The sequence below is a fragment of the Haliaeetus leucocephalus genome, unplaced genomic scaffold (assembly GCF_000737465.1).
Source record: "Haliaeetus leucocephalus isolate CR32 unplaced genomic scaffold, Haliaeetus_leucocephalus-4.0 Scaffold517, whole genome shotgun sequence".
NCBI classification, from domain to species: domain Eukaryota; kingdom Metazoa; phylum Chordata; class Aves; order Accipitriformes; family Accipitridae; genus Haliaeetus; species Haliaeetus leucocephalus.
This window is the reverse complement of record NW_010972953.1, coordinates 1,322,898-1,340,564: the sequence shown is the minus strand read 5'-3', so window position 1 is coordinate 1,340,564 and position 17,667 is coordinate 1,322,898. Positions and strand designations below refer to the sequence as shown.

Sequence of the window (17,667 nt, the reverse complement as noted above, 5' to 3'; positions counted from 1 at the left end):
TACCCCCCCGCGCGCCCCGGGCCTTGTCCCCGGAGGCTGCCGCTGTCCCGGTGGGGCCCGACCCCAGAGAGTCCTCCTCCTCCTCCTCCTTGTCCCGGCCCAGCCCGTTCCTGGAGATTCCCGTTCTCCGCCCGGGCCTCCGGCCCCCGTCCTCGGAGATTCCTGCCCCGCTTCGGGCCCGTCCCCGTAGGTTTTCTCCCTTCGCCGTGGTGGCGGGGTGTGTGCGGGGTCCTCGCACGCTCGCTGCGGCGCGGGAGGGGCTGTCTGTATTCCCAGGGCGGGCGGGCGGGGCCGGGGGGGCGAGAGTGGCAGTTTGCAGGGCTTGCGGTTTGTCCGGGTCGTAGCCGCGACCCCGCGGGCTGGGGTTGAACCCCCGAGGGTGTGTAGCTCTCGCAGGGCTCACGCAGCGGCGCGCAGCACCGTGCGCTTCTCGGTGCAGCAAGGGTGGGTTTGTTCGCTCGCGTTCCCCGCTCTGCATCTCCTTGTTTAAAAGTGAAGTTTGGTAGAACCCCAGGTGATGGGGCGGAATGGGCTTTGTGGTGGCACAGAGCCACCTGCGAGCCCTGTATCTTTATTTTCACCAGGCTGACGAGGGCTTGTGTCCCTAACTGTTGTTGTTTTGGGGAGATTAATGTGTTTGAGGGGTCTATAAATGTATTTCAAAGTCTCCACAAGGCATTTGTCACTGTAATTGCCTCCTGAGTGGCTTTCTGAGTGCATTTATGTGCCAAAAGGTGACGAGATAAGTTTGGAATAAGCAGTACTCCGTGTAGCAGCCTTGGGAGGCACAGGTTCGCCTCTGTGTGCTGGCATGTGTGAGGACTCCGTAGATGTGGAGTGGGTGCAACAGCGTTTCCTTGGGACTTGTCAGAGGTGGGGTACTTGTTCTTGTTTTTTACATATACCGTGATGCGTCTGATGCTGTGGTGTAAGAACAGACTTGTTCGTTGAAATAAACAATAAGTAAAACCATTTGGGAAACGTTATAGGTTGTCTTACATCTGATGGGTGGAAGGAGACTTTATCTGCTGCTCTTGCGGCAGTGTCAGCACAGCGCGCGTGTGAGAGGCTGCAGGGTCGCATCAGCAAATGGATGTTTTCAGGATGCTCCTTCCTAAGAGCACAGACAATTAAATCATCCCATTACTCTCCGCAAAGGACTCTTGCAGTATTCCTTCCTGCTAGTAGCGAGGGCAGGTAGTTATGTCAATGTTTCTGGTAAGGCCAATGTGACATTTTAGGTGTGTTTTTAATGTGCCTTTTGTGTGGACGCTGCCCTGAAGTGCTGTGGCTGAAGAGGAGATCTGTTCTTTGGGTTCATATTGCATAACCTGACTTCCATTCATTGAAAAAGGTATATTTTGAAGCTTAGCTTCTCAGATTGCCTTTAAGGGAATATATTGTAGAGACAGAAAAAAATAAGTATTTAGACATAACTGTGCCTTCTCCTGGAGCGTTTAGTAGTTCATCTGTATACTTGTGCTGGCAGTTTGCAGGTGCCCAGCACAGAGTGAGGAAATGGCTGACTGTGAACTGCATTATTAGTTACACAATCAAACAGCAGGTAAGAGGATAAAATAAAGCAGTTACTGTAGAGAGCTGTCTAAAATGTATGTTTTTGTGACATAGGACTGTCTGTAGAGTCTAGGGCCTTGTGATTACATCTAAATTTTCTTTGGATCCTGCTATTTATTTTTTGTTTCACATCCTCCCTACTGTGAATTAGTTATTCCTACTTCAGCAGAAACAGGGAGGGGCATGTATGAAAAGTCAATTTTAGGAGTTATCTCTGAAGTCCTTAAGAAGCTGATATTGCTGGTTAAAAATGCTGCTACTGAGGCAGTACTCTAGCAGATGGGCCTTAGTGTCCCAAGATGTCTTTTCAAAATTGGTGTTGATACACGTGAGAGTGTGTGATCTGTAAACTATATGATCTCAGCCCAGGGGGTTTGCAGAGTTCTTGGAGCCTGAACTGACAGCTCTGGCGTTGCACAGGTACCCTTCAGCTGGGGCTTCTGTCCCTAGGAAGGCGTAGGGTAGTGTGCCATCGCCAGCAAGGGTGCGGGAGGCCTTGCCACCCGCTAACTTGAATTCCTGCATTTTTACATCCTTTTTTGTCCAGGGATCAAAAGGTGAAACCTTTTACCTGCCATTTTACTGTAAAGAAACAACCTGGCTGTGGTAAGGAGGCACCTATAGCACCGTCCACGTGGTCTCTTTTTGAGGTGCTTGCTGTAAATGTATTAGAGTTGTGGCAGATGTTGCTGCCCTGCAGTTTGTCCGTACAGACCGTGTGTTGGCAGTGGCAGGTGCGTGTTGCGATGAATCCGTGCCCACGTTCTCTGGGTAATTCTTTGTCTGCAGAAGTCATGCCTGCATTTCTGCTGAGTTATGCTCTGGTGTCTTCCTGCTTTTTTCCTTCCTTGCTAATTCCATGTCTCTCTGCAAGCTCTGTATCTCTGGAAGACATAGTTCTGCTCTTAGTGCTTCAATGAGTGCTGTCTGGAAAGAGGTTTCCCTGTATGCTGGGATTTCAGAGCAGCCGTGTGTCCCTGACCTTAACTTCCAATTATGTTTCGATGAAAGTAAAGTTTTGTTGTGTGTATTGTAAATTAAAGGGGTGTTCTGCTATTAGGGATATGATAATACAATTTAGCTGTCTGCTGGTTTCTCCAGCTTGTTTAAGCGAGGAAGCTTTGTAAATTATTTGAGAAAATAGTCACTCAGGTCAAGCCAGGCCTGTGCCCTGTGGGTTCACGGGTGAGGCATTTGAGATTGGCATGCTGCGGAAGAGCTGGTGGACACCTAGCATGGTTGGTGCTATTAGAAAACAAAAACATTACATGTATAAAACACCAGGACGTAAAATAGGTGGTGGTTCAAGCAAGTCAGCAGATGTCACTTTTTTTTTTCCTCACCTGCTCCCACTTTCTCTACTGTAAAAGAAATCTTGCTTTGAGAGGCCTAGGAAGTACTGACCCGGACTGGTTAGGCCTGAGGATGCTCTTCATTGTAAAAGTGTGGTGTTCCCTTTGTAGCTGTATCACTAGATCCCTAAAAGAATAGTGCCATTTAAGCTTGGGGTTTTTTTTGGTTTTTTTTTTTTTTGGTAGCTCACTTGGCTTTGTTTTTGCAAAATGACAGTTTGCCCTGTCGGAACTTGTTAATTGTTTAAGCAGCAATGTAGCCCTTCAACTTTTTTTCCATATCAGGAAAAGTTTACAATATACTGAACTGTGTTTAATGGCTGCACGTGCCAGTACAATAAAGTGGGCTTGGCTCATATGGTTTCCTCTGAATTATGATGGTACAGAGAGTTCCTCTGTGTGGCAGGACCCCTGCTGTATATTTAGCCATATAGTTTACGCCATGGGCATTGAAAGAGAGAGGAATAGTGTTGTTAATTGCAAAAGCTGTTCGGGCTCTCTGTGGAGCTTGTGCAAGGTACAGGCTGTGTAAAGGGCTAACTGTCAGCATTGGGGTTGTGTTGGCTTGCCTTGTGCTTGGCATTTCTCTTATTTGTGCTTTGAGTGACCCCTGTTCCTCTACTGGTAGGCTGTTGTTCAGCAAACACTCACTGCTGGGCAAGCCTGGGAGCATGGCTTAAAACTGCTTTGTGGGTTTCTGTAATGGGTCCCAAGATGAGGAGAAGGTGTTAGATTTAGCACAAAAGCTCATCTTGTCTCCCCTGTTCCTGCTGGAGTCACGCTGAAGTGGTGCCTGGGAACAAGTAGGTGCCATTTTGTTTCTGGATGACAGGCTGGATTTGTAGGTCTGGAGTCTCTCTTATCATAAAGGAAAATATCCTTCCTCTCTTCACAGTGAAATAGAGCATTAGCAGAGGCTAAATCACTGGTATTAGGTTTGAGAAAGTTAGGAGTTCCTGCTTAATTTAGCTTTATCATGTCAGAGCTATGAATAGTAAAATCCTGGGATTACATTTCATGCCAGCTGAGAATTGTGTTTGCGCTGTTTCACTCCATGGTAACCGGAAGCTGTCGCGTCCATAAAAAAAAAAAAAAGGCACACAGAGATGACACCCAGCCTTGCTGTGGGAGCGCTGGAGCGCTGGGTCCTGGACGGGTGGTGGGTGGGGAGTCGTTTCCTACCCAAGGAAGTTTTCTGTCAGTGCCCTTTTTTCCTATCACATATGAAGATAGTTTGTATGTTTCTCCTGTTGTACTTGTAGGAGAATGAGGCCTCTTTGCAAAGCCCTGCTCGTAGCTAGTACTCCTTTGATACAAGAGCGAATGGACTGCTCATAATTTCATCTCCAAATTCATCATCCAGCCATTTTTAGCCTGTCATGATTTACAGTGTAAGGTGGCTGTACAAAACCCGAAAAAGCCCCTGCTGTAATGCGAGGGGTGCTGTAGCTTGCACCGCCAGCCAGCATATGTCCTCCCCACTGCTGCCTCCATTTCACTTTTACCTTTGGTTGAGTGAAAGGAAGAAAGGAAAGCTTGGCAAGTAACCTCATAGGTTTCTCTGCTCTGAGAGCACAAAAGGTGATGGCGTGGGGGGCCTTAAGCTGAAATTCTGTTCTCAAGGGAATTAGGCTCAGTATTAATGATGTTAACTTGTGCCTTAACAGAGGGCTGTACACATGATATCTTGTGGGGGTTGTGTACCTGATTATTTCAGGCCCTATGTATCTGTGTAAAGTATTACAGTTGCTCCTGTAGGGCTGTGGATGAGATTGGTTTCCTGAGTTCAGGATCTGCGTATGTGCTATCCAATTAGATTAAGTAATTTCGGCAGCCTTTTTTTCAACTGGGAAACGGTGCTGGGATGAATGGCTAAAATCAGAATACTTCCCTATGCTTGTAAAATGTGATGATTTGCTGGTATCTTGATTGGTTTAAATTTGATTTTTCCCTTTTTTTACTTAGGTGAGAGCTCAATTGCTTCTAATAAAGCAGTATTGAGAAACATAATTGATGGGAGACTTATACAAGGTATGTAAACACAGCATTGAAAACTATCTGTTTGAATAAGCTTATTCCCTGTGTATGAGATTTCTGTGGACAAGCATTTGCCTCTGTTTCATAGCCTAGCAGAGTGTGGGGATAGCCTGTTCTGATGGCTTGTGCTTGCAATAACTCCCATGAGTTTTGTTTGGTTTTTTTTTTAAGAACTCTTAATGTTATACCAAGTTGTGGAAATCCTTTTCCTTGTTTCCCCTGATGTAAGGAGATTCAAGTTAAGGTAAAGATAAATCAAATGCTGACTCGAGAGTAAATATGTGAATGGTTTTGCTTGTTGCAGCTTATAAATTAAAGTTGCTGGAGCTTGTATTTTCATAGGTTAAATGTGTGAAGAGTAGTAATCCTTTAGGGCAGATTCGGTTTTGGCTGTAACTGTACTGGGTATTTCAGAAGATACTCCAAAGAGCCCCAGATTCAATTGTTTTTTACATTACTTACTGTTTCTCTGGAAGCATAACTTCCACATTTTTAAGTGCATTGTGGTCACTCTAATGAAGGAAATACTGGTGTGCAGAGTCTGCTGGTTTCCAGACTGCAGTGACCTGAGAGGGTTGAAAACTTCACTGGAGGCCACAGTTTATTCTTCCATTGCTGCGTGGGGAGTAGCACAATAACTTCAATTATGCACAAGTTTGAATTCTTTTGGTTAACTGATTTGCGAATAGTTTTCTTATGTAAATTGGACCATTTCTTGCTTCTCTTGAGGGTTCTGAAACTACAGGCACAAGGATTCACAGGCCCCCAACAGTTTTGACAAGGGTTCAGTTCACATTCAAAAACTGCTCAAAATAGTAGGGCTGCACTGTGAGGAAGCCATTAGTTTTGAGAAAGATCTGATTTTTCTGCTTGTCTGTTCCCAGGTTGTGTAGGTTTGGAAGCAAAAAGCTGATGAAATAGGTTTTCCTTTTTTTTTTTTTTAATTTATTTTGGATGTTTCTCTTCCATGTTTAACAGAAAATCCAGCTGCCTGACTTTTGTAGCAAAAGCATCCACATTTCTAATCAGCTTTTTCTTGGATTTGTTTTCTTTGAGCTCCCTGTCACTAAACTGTCTGAATAACAACATAAGACTTTTTAAGCTCAAAGATATATAAAATATTTTTTATCAAGTAACTAGTGTCAGAATTAAAGTCACTGATTGGTGTTTCTAGCTGCTCAAATTATTTGGAAAACGATTGTTCAGCACTGCAATCTGCAGAATCAGTCCTTTTTGGAAGAACTTGTAAATAGTTTTTCAACCATTCTATAGAACCTGCTTCTAATTGTCTGAAACCAGGGCTGGAGCTCAATATTAAACTTCTTTAGGGATTAGTTTAATTGTGTGAAAACCCAAACGTGCTTGAAGGAAAATCTTAATTTTAAAAGCATATAAACTAGAGAGAAATTGGAACTGCTATTGACAAACTAGTGCTTCTCTTGCCATGGCAGAATAATCTGAACTTTTTTTTTCCTCAAAGCGTGTTTGGCATGTATTAAAGTAGTTTGTAGTTTGGTAAAGTAGTTGTGGTTTGGGTTTTTTTGTTATTTTTGTTTTTAGCAGTGTTGTCCAGGAAAATTTTTGTTGAGGAGGTTGGTAGGTGTAGTTGTAGGCTTTAGTTTAACTTGTGTCATTAATCTCCTGAAAACATACACTGGATACTTGATCTAGACAGAGGAATTGTTCTGCTTTTTGTTATCCTAATGAAATTTGAACTGGATGATTAGAAATAGCATTTTAATTTGCAGTCCACCAGGCTGGCAGTGGGAGCTATGCAGGTGGCTCTTTTTTCTTCCCCTTAAGTGTTCTGTTGATTTCAAGAGCATACTTAATTTTTGGTGCAAGACCAAACCTTAGCTTCAAAAGGAAGAATCAAGTAGAAAGTGAGATTATTAGACTTTGATTTCTGAACTAGCAAAGCCAGCGTGTGCTTTCTGTACTCTGTACGTTACTGCTGGCACTTCCAGTGTGCTCTGGCATGTAGATAGCTGCAACTTTTTTTCCACTTCAAGTTAAGTTCACAGCAAAATCTCGTGCAGCTGCAGTGCAAAGCTTGCTGGGGGATAGATTTTACATAGCTGTCATGCATAGCAAGGTTAATTTGTCATGCTTCTGGACTTCTCTTTTACAACAGGAGCTTTAATTCACTTCAGTTTATTGATGGTTGTCAAACTTAACTGATTTAGGAATATTATTTTCAATTTTTAATCTAATGTAGGAATTTGTGATAGTCAAACTGCTATGGTCATTATTTTGATTTGCTCTTTGATAAAACTGATAGATCTGGGAGCTGCAAGGGAAGAAGCAGGTATCATGTGTCTTTGTGCTAACCGTGGCTGGGTTGAAGGGAGGTGGGTTTCGGGGTGTTCTCTGGCTGTGTCCCTCTGTGTGAGCTGCCAGTGTGCTGCGATCCCAGCAGCAGCCTCAACAGGTGCAAGTGCAAAGTGCTGCTTGGACTGCAGATCTTTCCAGGGAATTGATGCACGGTATGAAAAATACCCTTTTGGGGCACTTGCTGCAGGGGAAAAAAAAAAAAAAAAAAAGCTCTTCTATTCTTTGCCAGGTACTTGTCTAGAAAACAAAGATTGCTCTGATTTGACACTGGTGGCAGGCTGCTTTTACTAAGTGTATTGAGCCTGAGTGCAAGAGGAAGTACTAAGGACCAAATTTATTACAGTTCTATATGAGTTTTTACGTGAGCCCAGTAGCTCATGTTTGGCTTATTTAACCAATTTGTTCATATCAGTGTTATTTGGTGTTCAAGTAGCAATTTGGTATTGGACACAGTGCAAGTCTTATTCTGTAGGTAGATAGTTAAATTGAAACAAGATCATACTGAAATTAACTTTAAAAGATGCTGACAGTTGTTAGTTACTGTTGTGTTTTATTTGACACTTTTTATTTCCTACAGTTTGTCATTGTATTGTAACTAATACTTGGCAGTTCTTAACAGCGGTATTCTTACCCAAGTCTTCTGACATATCTATGGGTGCCACTTACCTCCTCTGCTTCTCTGGCAGGCAGGTCAATTAAAATGCACAGAAGTGGTGATTTTTAGAGACTTGTGAATTACAAGGTCCTGTATAGGACTGCACTTTTAATGGCTTGATCAGATTTTATGCCTCCGTTAGGCCCGGATTTAGGTGACTACTATTGTTTAAGTTTATAAATAGCTAATTTCTTACTTTCAATGCTTTCAAAAACAACACAGTGCTGACATTTCTGTTCGTGTCAGCATTTTCCAATATCTTTGATATCTTTTTTAGAGTATAAATTGGGATATAGGGTCAATCAGCAATAAATAATTTTCATCTCCTGGGTCTTTAAGTTGTAAAGAGGCAGTTTCTTGGCTAGGACAAAGGCTGCCACAGTTTAAATTGATGTAAGCCTTTCAGGTATCTTATCCAAATGTTTAAAAGCTTGTTTTGTGCGAAATGAAACTATTTTGTAGGATGATTTTTTTTTTAGAATTAACTAATTTGTTTGAGTTTTAGAGCTTAGGATTATGGATTGTAGAGCTGGCTGAAGGAGAATTAATTTTTTTGTTCCCTGATAATGAAGGCTGTTGTGAGCAAATAAAGTAGCAGTTCAGCTTTTTCTCCCTAACTCAGTGTTTGTGCTAGCAAACACTAAATGGATGACAAGATGTTCAGGCAGAAATGTTTTCTCTAATGAGGTGCTATCTTCTTTGCTTTGGGTCTTACAGCAAAATAAACCATAACAGTTTCATTAAATGCTGGCCAGAAAGGAACAAGTAAATTTTTGTTTTCCTACTGCAATTACATAGTGCTTCCTACAAATGCTTTTACAAAATATTTAATATTTGCAAGTTAATGTTTTGTAAATGCTGTGTAATAAATTGAAACTACTGTAATGAGTTTTGCAGCGCTGTGCACACTTCTGAGGTATGTGCATAAACCATTTCACTTGCTTCCAAATGTTCTTAGTGTTTATACTCAGTGGATTATAGATATGAAGACAAATAAACTGCTTCTTTTGATAGGGACTTATCTGCTGTGTTCTCTCTAAGCTGGCAAACTGTGGTGCTACGTGGTGTAGCAATCCTCAATGACATGCTTGAGATGGAGTCGTTTCGGCTGTAACGTTTTGTTAGATGCTGTACAGGGCCGTGGTGGTTCTGTTCTGTTTTAACATCTGTGAAAGATCTGAAATAATGATGAGTACTGCTTGAAAGGAGTGGAAGATGGAAAGAGACAGTCATAAAGTAATACAGGCCAGTTGGAAATAGGAAACAAATTCCTGGAAAAAGGCATTGTGAAAACTAGAAATGTTCTTCATTTGACCCATGTCTTGGCATATAGAAATGTTCTTCACAGTGTTCTGGAATAAGAAACTCCTGGAGTATGATTTCTGCTTCAGCAGAGAGCATTGAGCACGTTTCCTACTTTCCTTTCCATATCTGGAAGAAAGGTTAGCTGTTCTTGCTTGTTGTGTGTTGTCTTGGTTCATTTTTTTTGTAGTAGTGCTCTAAATATGAGAGCAGTATTCTTCTACAAAAGAGAATTCAGCCAGCTTTTTATCTGGATGACACCTGTGTGCAGTGGATTGTATCAAAAGTTTGTGGTAATGCTGGTGTTTGGGGAATAGGTGAAAAAACAAACAAGACTCAAGTGTTTTAACACAAAGCAAGAAAAAATGGTTACAGCACATTTTTTTTCTGGTAGCCACTGTGAAAGGCTGAATGTCAAAGGTCTTTGTAAGGTAAAAGGCAGGATTTCCTTCTTTCATGGATGTTTAGACAGACAGACATGACAACAGTAAAAATAAAAAAAATCTGTGGTGTTCTTTATTTGGCTTTTTTCAAAGATTGGTAAGCATGATTTAGAAAACTCTAAACCTTGCAATACAACCTTCCCTCTTGGGTGAGCACAGGACTTAATCACCATTTCAGAGAAAGTATAATCTTCAAGTAGCCTTGAAACCTTTTTTCAATGAGGTAAACAGAAGAAATTAATAGCTTTAAACAGATTTATTTTATGGTTGAACACAGAGTAAATGACATTCTTGCTGTTAGATCAGAGGTTTAATAACGTGGAGTAATTTATGAGGTTGTGTTTACTGTTGTTTTCTTCTTTTAAACTTACACCCCTCTAGCAGTGCATGGAAGGATACTGAAATGTAACTGTAGACCTGTCAAAACAGCTCACAGTGGGCTGGTGGCACCCTTTGAAGACGATGATATGCTGATGGATGAATTTGTCAGGAAAACAGTTATTTCTCTTGGCTTGTGGATTCTCTTTAACAATATGGGGAAATCCTTAGTCCTGAATCCAGTAAGACCATACAAATACGCCGAGAGAAATTACTTCAATATGGCTGTACAAATGTAATGACAGCTATTAGTATGTATATAACAGGAGATGCGATGGGGTGCAGTGGAGATGGAGGAAGGAAGGAAGAAGTGGACTTAAAATTTTGAAAGCTTGAATAACCATTTTAAAAACTACGTTCTTCATAAAAGTACATGAAAGAATTCATGGCGAAGTGAGTGATGAACTTTTTCAGTGTATGTGCTCTGTTGAAATACTTAAGATATGATGAACATTTTGGGTACAGCACCGGATGTGAGCTTAAGGAAGCTAGAGTCCTGTTGATCATTGGTGGCAGTAAGTACAACAAAGTACGTACAACGATGCTTCAATGCATTTTCTTCTCATTTCAGGTTTGCTTCCTGATTTCCTAATTGATAAAGCTGAGACGGTGAAACCTGACTGTTGAAGGGTGCAAGGTGTGAACCTGCTCAAGCAGGTAAGCACATAATAGAAACTAAAATCTTCAAAAGTGGTAAAACTGCCTGTTTTGGGATTTGGAGTATACCTTCTTGTATCCCCTCTATCCTGGGCATACTGCAAGTTAAACTATCAGCTGAATTCTTTTTTGATTGTTAATGTTGCTTTGCAAAAAGGACTATACAGGTTTTGATAAAAAACTCAGCCTCATGTCTTGGAATGTTTTGGCTTGACTTTTCAAATAGCTGGTAAATAGAAAAAGTAGTAGTACCTACTTTTTTTTTATGCTGAGTGATTTTTGGATTTACCCCCTGGCGACTTTTGGGAGAAAAGGACTGCTTCCCCCTATATATCTTAATCAGCCGGATTATTAAATGTCATACTGATCCAAAGTGTTAAACCCCCATATTCAGTCTGTCCTCAAACATTTGTTCTTTCGCTGAAGCATTGCAGTGACTTCAGTCAGTGGCCATAAAAGTTCTTCAAATATTCTGCATAATTAAATTTTGAAGCTCTGGTAGCTAGTGGAAGTGTACAGCAGTAAGAGACTCTTGACAGTGACTTTTTTTCATTGCCGTGGAGCAGAGTTGAGCTGTTCTTTTGAGTTCTGTCAGAAGACATTAAACAAGTAAAACATTAACTTTCCTGACACCGTTTCATGACAAAAGTTTGTCTTGTGGGCAAAGTCCATTGTGGTGGCTTAGTAGGAACATTTGCTCTTCTGTTGTTTTCACCTCTTTTAGTGGTATGATGGATTGCCATGAGGATTTAGAAATGGAGAAGGCAAACTTTGCTCCTTGAAATAGTCTCCAAATTTTAGAAAATGCTTATTTTTGAGAGTGAGAGGCTTCCAGCTGTTGGTTGTCCATCTCAACCCCCCCTTATTTGTCAGTAGGGCTCGTATGAATGGGGTTGCAGAATCAGTCTGGATTAAAAATATTCTTGTAAAACAGAACATTTGTAATCTCTGTCATGACATGGATTAAGTTTAGAATGTAGATGAATAATTCATTTTATTGGCAGGATGGGAACTTTCTACATGGGCCTTGTTGCTAAGGTAGTAATTAGTCAAACTGCACATCAACAGAAATATCCTCAGAGACCTCTATGTTAATTTTTGTTCTAGTTCTTTAAGAAGTAGAAGTGGATCTCTGCAGAAAACCATCCACAAAGATGGTTAGACATCAAAGAGGGTTGACTTTGGCCTTTGTCTTCACTTGGTAGATGACTTGAGTTGCCTACATTTCACAGTATGGATACTGTTTGGTTAAGATCCTTGGAAACCAGGCTTTTATTGCTTTTTCTTTGTGCATGTTAAAGATTCACAACAGTTTTGTAAAGACAAAAGTCTTGTAGTTCTTGACCAGCGCTCATTCTCTACTGCATTAGCCTTCTTTGCAAGTCTTCCCTTTCTGAATGGCACCATTTGTTGTGTGGCAAAAAAAAAAAAGTTACCTTAAAGCAGCTTGAGAACTTCCAGAATGAAGTAGCTTGTATAAATATTACGAAAACTACATGCAGAACTGATCAGGTTGTGTTGCCTGCTTTCCTTAACAAGAAACAGGTTTGAAGAATTCCAGGTGTATGCCTTTGGGGTCAGGGAAATCTTTGATGCGAAGAAGGGGATATAAGTAATGTAGCAATGCTCTCCTGTGAGGAATCGAATTCACTTAAGTTACTGATTGCTGTCAAAGACTTTCACAGCTCAAGCAAACCTTCTGCCTTTACTTTCTATAAACTATGGAAGAAGGATTCAAAACAGTTTACTCCAATAAGAGATGTTTGCCAGTTTGAGTCTTACTGTTCAGTGAAGCTTTGGCTGTTGCTCATTTTCAAACAAGGCTGAACTTTACACCTTTGAGTTGGTGGTACTTAAAGCATGTGGGAATCTGAATACTTTCATGTTTTATGCAGAAATGTCCACGTTTCTTACAATAAGAATCTAAAAAAAAAAATATATATAATGCTTACTAATTTGCATTGGCAATGTACTTTCAGCAGACTAAACGGCTACCTGTTAGATTGACTTTTCTTCACTGACCGACTTCAGTGATTTCAGATCTGGCTTGCAGTAAATGTAACTAATTTTAAATCTGTGTTGTATGAGTGAATTTAACAAACTAATTTGGAAAACAAATTGTTTCTTCAGACTTGGTGCGTGTTGAATTTCGAGGTATGTTATACAGTGTAGTTTTACGACAGATAAACAAGCTGTCAAGTGTCTGTTTTCCAATAGGTTAATACCTTACTAGAACTTTTAAACTCGGCACACTCAGGATCGGTGCTGATACTTTTGGATGTGAGACTACACTACTTGGGAAGATCTGCTGGACAGCTTGTAACTGGATCTTCAGAAAAGACAAAGCAAAAAATAATTTTGAAAATTCCTGGCAATGTTTCCAGGAGTGCATGCCCTCCAGATGTGTGCAGTCACGCTTGTCTCTGCTGGGAGATGAGACCTGGATCAGGCAGCAGGGATCAACCATGGTCCCTTTCAAGGTAGAGGTGGAGCCAGTGTAATGGGAAGGCATTCTGTAGCTGTTAGCAGGAAGGAAATGTGAATTCTGGCAGAGCAGATTGCTAACAACAAATCTCCATAGCACTGTGTAAATGCTTCTACTGCAGTCCCCACTGAGGGCCAGACACGCTTTACCTTCCCGTGTTTCAAAAAGCAGCATCCCCATGTGAGCTCTGTGAGGACTGTATGCATGTGTGTGCTTTGTGGGCACAGCACCAAGTTCAGTGGAAGATTCTGAAAGGTAAGTGAGCAGCCACTGCTGCTTTCACAGGTTGCCTTTGCTTCATTTACAGGCATCTCTTTCTTTAAAATCAGAGTAATCCTTAGGATGTTTTATAGGAATAGATTCTTTCAGAACAGGTTTTTTGTCTTTTTTTTTGCTTACCAGCTGAACACATTTTATTTGAGTCAGTCATTAATTCTTAGGACAACTAACTGCATATCACAATAAGTTTACAAATGCAGTGTTAACACAGGGGAGCTGAAATGACTCCAATGTTTAGTTTGTTTAACCTTTTGAGTGCTGATAGAGCATAGCAACTCAGTTTCTATTCTAGTAGGAGTTACCTCACCTGTTAGGAATGAATCAACTTTAAAAATATTGACAAAGATTAAAAAAAACTTCAAAGACGAGAGCTTTTGGCACACATCACGCATACCAAACTAGTGTTTGGCTAGTAAGTGTTGTGGATCAAAGTAAAATACAAAGACGCTTAAACAGCCCAAAGCAAGTGATACTTTTACAATCTGTTTTGGGGCCTTCTCAGGACTTACTGAGAGTTACTGCCACTTATACTCTCCTTGGTCAGTCAGCTCTAACCATGTGCGTTTTCTTGGAAAACGAGTTATTTCAGAAGAGACACAACAGAGAAGAGCTGTGGTGAAAGGTGTTTTCATTGTATTAGTCTATTAAAATATTTCAAGCAGTATGGAGTTCAGTGTAAATAAAGGTAACTTACAGATGATAATATGTTGAAGTGTAGTTTGTTCTTGAGCTACAGAGTTGTCATTTAGTAGAGAGCTATCTTGAAATCTTTACACAGTTTATGGCATATACTTGTAATCTCCTTACAGATTGTAGCTTTTTCTGGTTTTATTGTATCAAAGCCCCTCAGGATTCAGTTGGGAGCAGCTCTCTGATTCTGAGAGGCAATTTAGATCGTCTTCCTATATCTTCCAGTAGTTCCTATTACCATTTGTTTCTTCTGCTTCTCTTCCATGTTTTGGTTTACAGTGCTGAACTTTTGATTGTTTTGGCCAACAGACTAGGAAATGTTGCTGTTTTGACAGATGTATTTAGTAAATTAAAAGGAAATATTTATAAATGGTCCTTTCACACATTCTTTCCCTGAAAAATGACCATGCATAAGAATGAGCTTTGCTTCTTCAGTGATAATGCTTTTTTATTTTCATCCCTGGTGCGATTTATTTTTCCTACTAGAACAGGAAACATTATTTTTTTTTTCTGCATACATTCTAGTGTGGAATATATTAAAGTGCTTCAGTTGAATTGATATAGCATCTTTAGTATAGTGAGAGGGAAGAACGGGAACATGTAACATGATTTTTAAAATAAAAGCCTACTTCCCATTTTTGGACGGTACTAGCTCTCATGATGAAGAGCAACCCACTTTCCCAGCAGTTGCTCCTGTGACGGGCATTGTGCTGTTCCTGAAAGTACCCTGGCAGTAGTTGGAGTATTCAGTAACCATAATGTAATTTGGCTTTAGCGAGCGGCTGAAAGTGAAGACGTTGCAAGTCAGTCCACTGGAATTTGCTTAAAATGGATACAGCAGCACAACTTAATCAGTTGTTTACATACCTAATTTTAAGCAGTAGGTGAAAAAAGGGGTAAAGTTGTGCTAATATAGTTCCTTTTTTCTTTCTGGCTTTTATTCATTAGTCACTTTTGCTGAAAAGTTTGTTGATAACTTTTATGCAATACTCAGTTAAAGCAAATTTTGTCTTTACAATCCTTTTCCTAATTCCCAGAGCAATCTTAGTTTTTTCCCTCTTGTAGAACGTGGGTGATGAACATTGCAGAGCATTTGTTTCACAGATGCTCAGGTTTTGGCAGTTCGTTGTCAGAATGCCTCTTAGTTCATTTCATGATTTAAGATGCTTTTTAGCCATTGAAATAAGTAATTAAAATAACTTACGGTATGTAATCTCTGGACCATCACAACAATTATTGATGCTCAGTTTTCTTGGGGACACCATGAACACTTGCACAGTGTTTATTTTATTCTCTCTTAGGGCAGCAAAGGCCAAGGACTTCTTGCTTAAACAGAGCAGATTAAGGGGTCTCAAAGCCACAGGCAGTTGTGGACTGCTGTGTGTGTTAATGATTAGATTTTTACTGTATGATCCTTCGTGACTCATATATTTTGAGCTTCCTTAAGTAACATAAGAGAATATCTGATGATTTAAAGCTGAAGTGCTGATTGCATATTAGAAATAAATGAACACTAATAAAAATCCAGCTCTTAGTTAAAAATGCATGTGTTGTGTTTATCCAGTAATGATTAACACCATTGCAATTGAAGTGTCTGCTTAATCGGGAGCACCTAAAGTTCTACTTTGGGATTTGTTACGCTGCACAGCCCTCAGATGTATCCTGGAACTAGAAAGACAAATTTTAAATGTTTATAGGCATGCCACCTCTATCTGGAGCTGGGATAACTTAGTGGTGGATGATTTTGGAACAGGTTTTGGAAAATACGAGGCAAAAACCCAATTATTCATATTACAGGAAGTCTTAGCATCCTTCCAAGGATGCTTTTGAAAGGATGAGGATAGCTTACCAATCCTAAATAAGTAGAGTATAATAGCAAGTTGCCTTTTCAGTGCACTGATTAAAAGTAAGGTCCAATTTCTTTGCAGTGTCATTGGTGGCCTTGTTTTGCTAATGTGGGTGTTGCAACCTAGTTTGAATGAGAGTTCTGTTTTCCTGACTCAGAGTGCACATGGACAGATCTGCAGAGAAATCAGTTGAACATGATCAAGTACGCGTGTATTGTGTTTGCACGGCAAAGTTTTGGTAGCGGGGGGCTACAGGGGTGGCTTCTGTGAGAAGCTGCTGGAAGCTTCTCCCATGTCCAACAGAGCCGATGCCAGCCGGCTCCAAGACAGACCTGCCGCTGGCCAAGGCCAAGCTAATCAGTGACAGTGGTAGCGCCTCTGTGATAATAAATTTAAGAAGGGAAAAAAAGTTGCTGCAGCACAGAAACTGCAGCTGGAGAGAGGAGTGAGAACATGTAAGAGAAACAATCCTGCAGACACCAAGGTCAGCGATGAAGGAAGGGGAGGAGGTGCTCCAGGCGCCAAAGCAGAGATTCCCCTGTAGCTGGTGGTGAAGACCATGGTGAGGCAGGCTGTCCCCCTGCAGCCCATGGATGTCCACAGTGGAGCAGATCTCCACCTGCAGCCTGGGGAGGACCCCACACCGGAGCAGGGGGATTACCGAAGGAGGCTGTGACCCCGTGGGAACTCCATGCTGGAGCAGGCTCCTGGCAGGACCTGTGGCCCCGTGGAGAGAGCAGCCCACGCTGGAGCAGGTTTTCTGGCAGGACTTGTGACCCCGTGGGGGACCCATGCTGGAGCAGTCTGTGCCTGAAGGACTGCAGCCCGTGGAAGGGACCCACACTGGAGCAGTTTGTGGAGAACTGTCTCCCGTGGGAGGGACCCCATGCTGGAGCAGGGGAAGAGAGTGAGGAGTCCTGCCCCTGAAGAGGATGGAGCAGCAGAGACAATGTGTGATGAACTGACTGTAACCCCCATTCCCCTGTGCTGCTGGGTGGGGGTAGGTAGAGGATTTGGTAGTGAAGTGCCCGGGAAGAAGGGAGGGGTGGGGGGGGAAGGTGTTTTAAGATTTGGTTTTATTTCTCATTACCCTACTCTGGTTTGATTGGCAATAAATTAAGTTAATTTTCCCTAAGTTGAGTCTGTTTTGCCCATGACAGTAATTGGTTGAGTGATCACTCCCTGTCCTTATCTCGACCCACGAGCCTGTCATTATATTTTTCTCTCCCCTCTCCAGTTGAGGAGGGGGAGTGATAGAGTAGCTGCATGGTGCTTAGTTGCTGGCTGGGGTTGATGCATGAAAATCTGTCCAACTCTGAAACAAGCTCTGCAGAATTATGAGTATCACTCCAGTATTCTTGTTTGGTAACACTGGGGATGTTTTCTGACAAATAAAAAATATATTCAATTGTAACCTGGAAGCTGCCTGTCTGGACTTTTCCCTTCTTATAGTATCATTTTTCATGCATTCTATGTAAAATTCCAAAACATCAATAACACTGTGTACAGATCCACTTTGAATAGTAAGGCAGTAAGGTAAGAAACTTTTTCAGTAGCTATAATTTTGCTGTTGAACATGCATAGATAGAAGCAGAACAGTAATCTACCAGTACACTGATTTTTTTTTTCTTTG

At 41.3% G+C, this 17,667-nt stretch overlaps 1 protein-coding gene across 4 annotated transcripts in view; it reads left to right on the top strand.

Annotated features, from left to right (window-relative positions):
* THRAP3 (thyroid hormone receptor associated protein 3) overlaps window positions 1-17,667 on the top strand; it is a 34,933-nt gene that overhangs the window by 285 nt on the left and 16,981 nt on the right. For 2 of the 4 annotated variants that reach the window (XM_010575971.1, XM_010575972.1), the window contains exons 2-3: window positions 4,893-4,958; window positions 10,648-10,733. The gene's annotated coding sequence lies outside the window, so the exon portion shown is untranslated. Of the gene's footprint in view, window positions 1-4,892; window positions 4,959-10,079; window positions 10,259-10,647; window positions 10,734-17,667 lie in introns of all 4 variants that reach the window. The other 2 variants (XM_010575969.1, XM_010575970.1) reach the window with 2 other exon arrangements.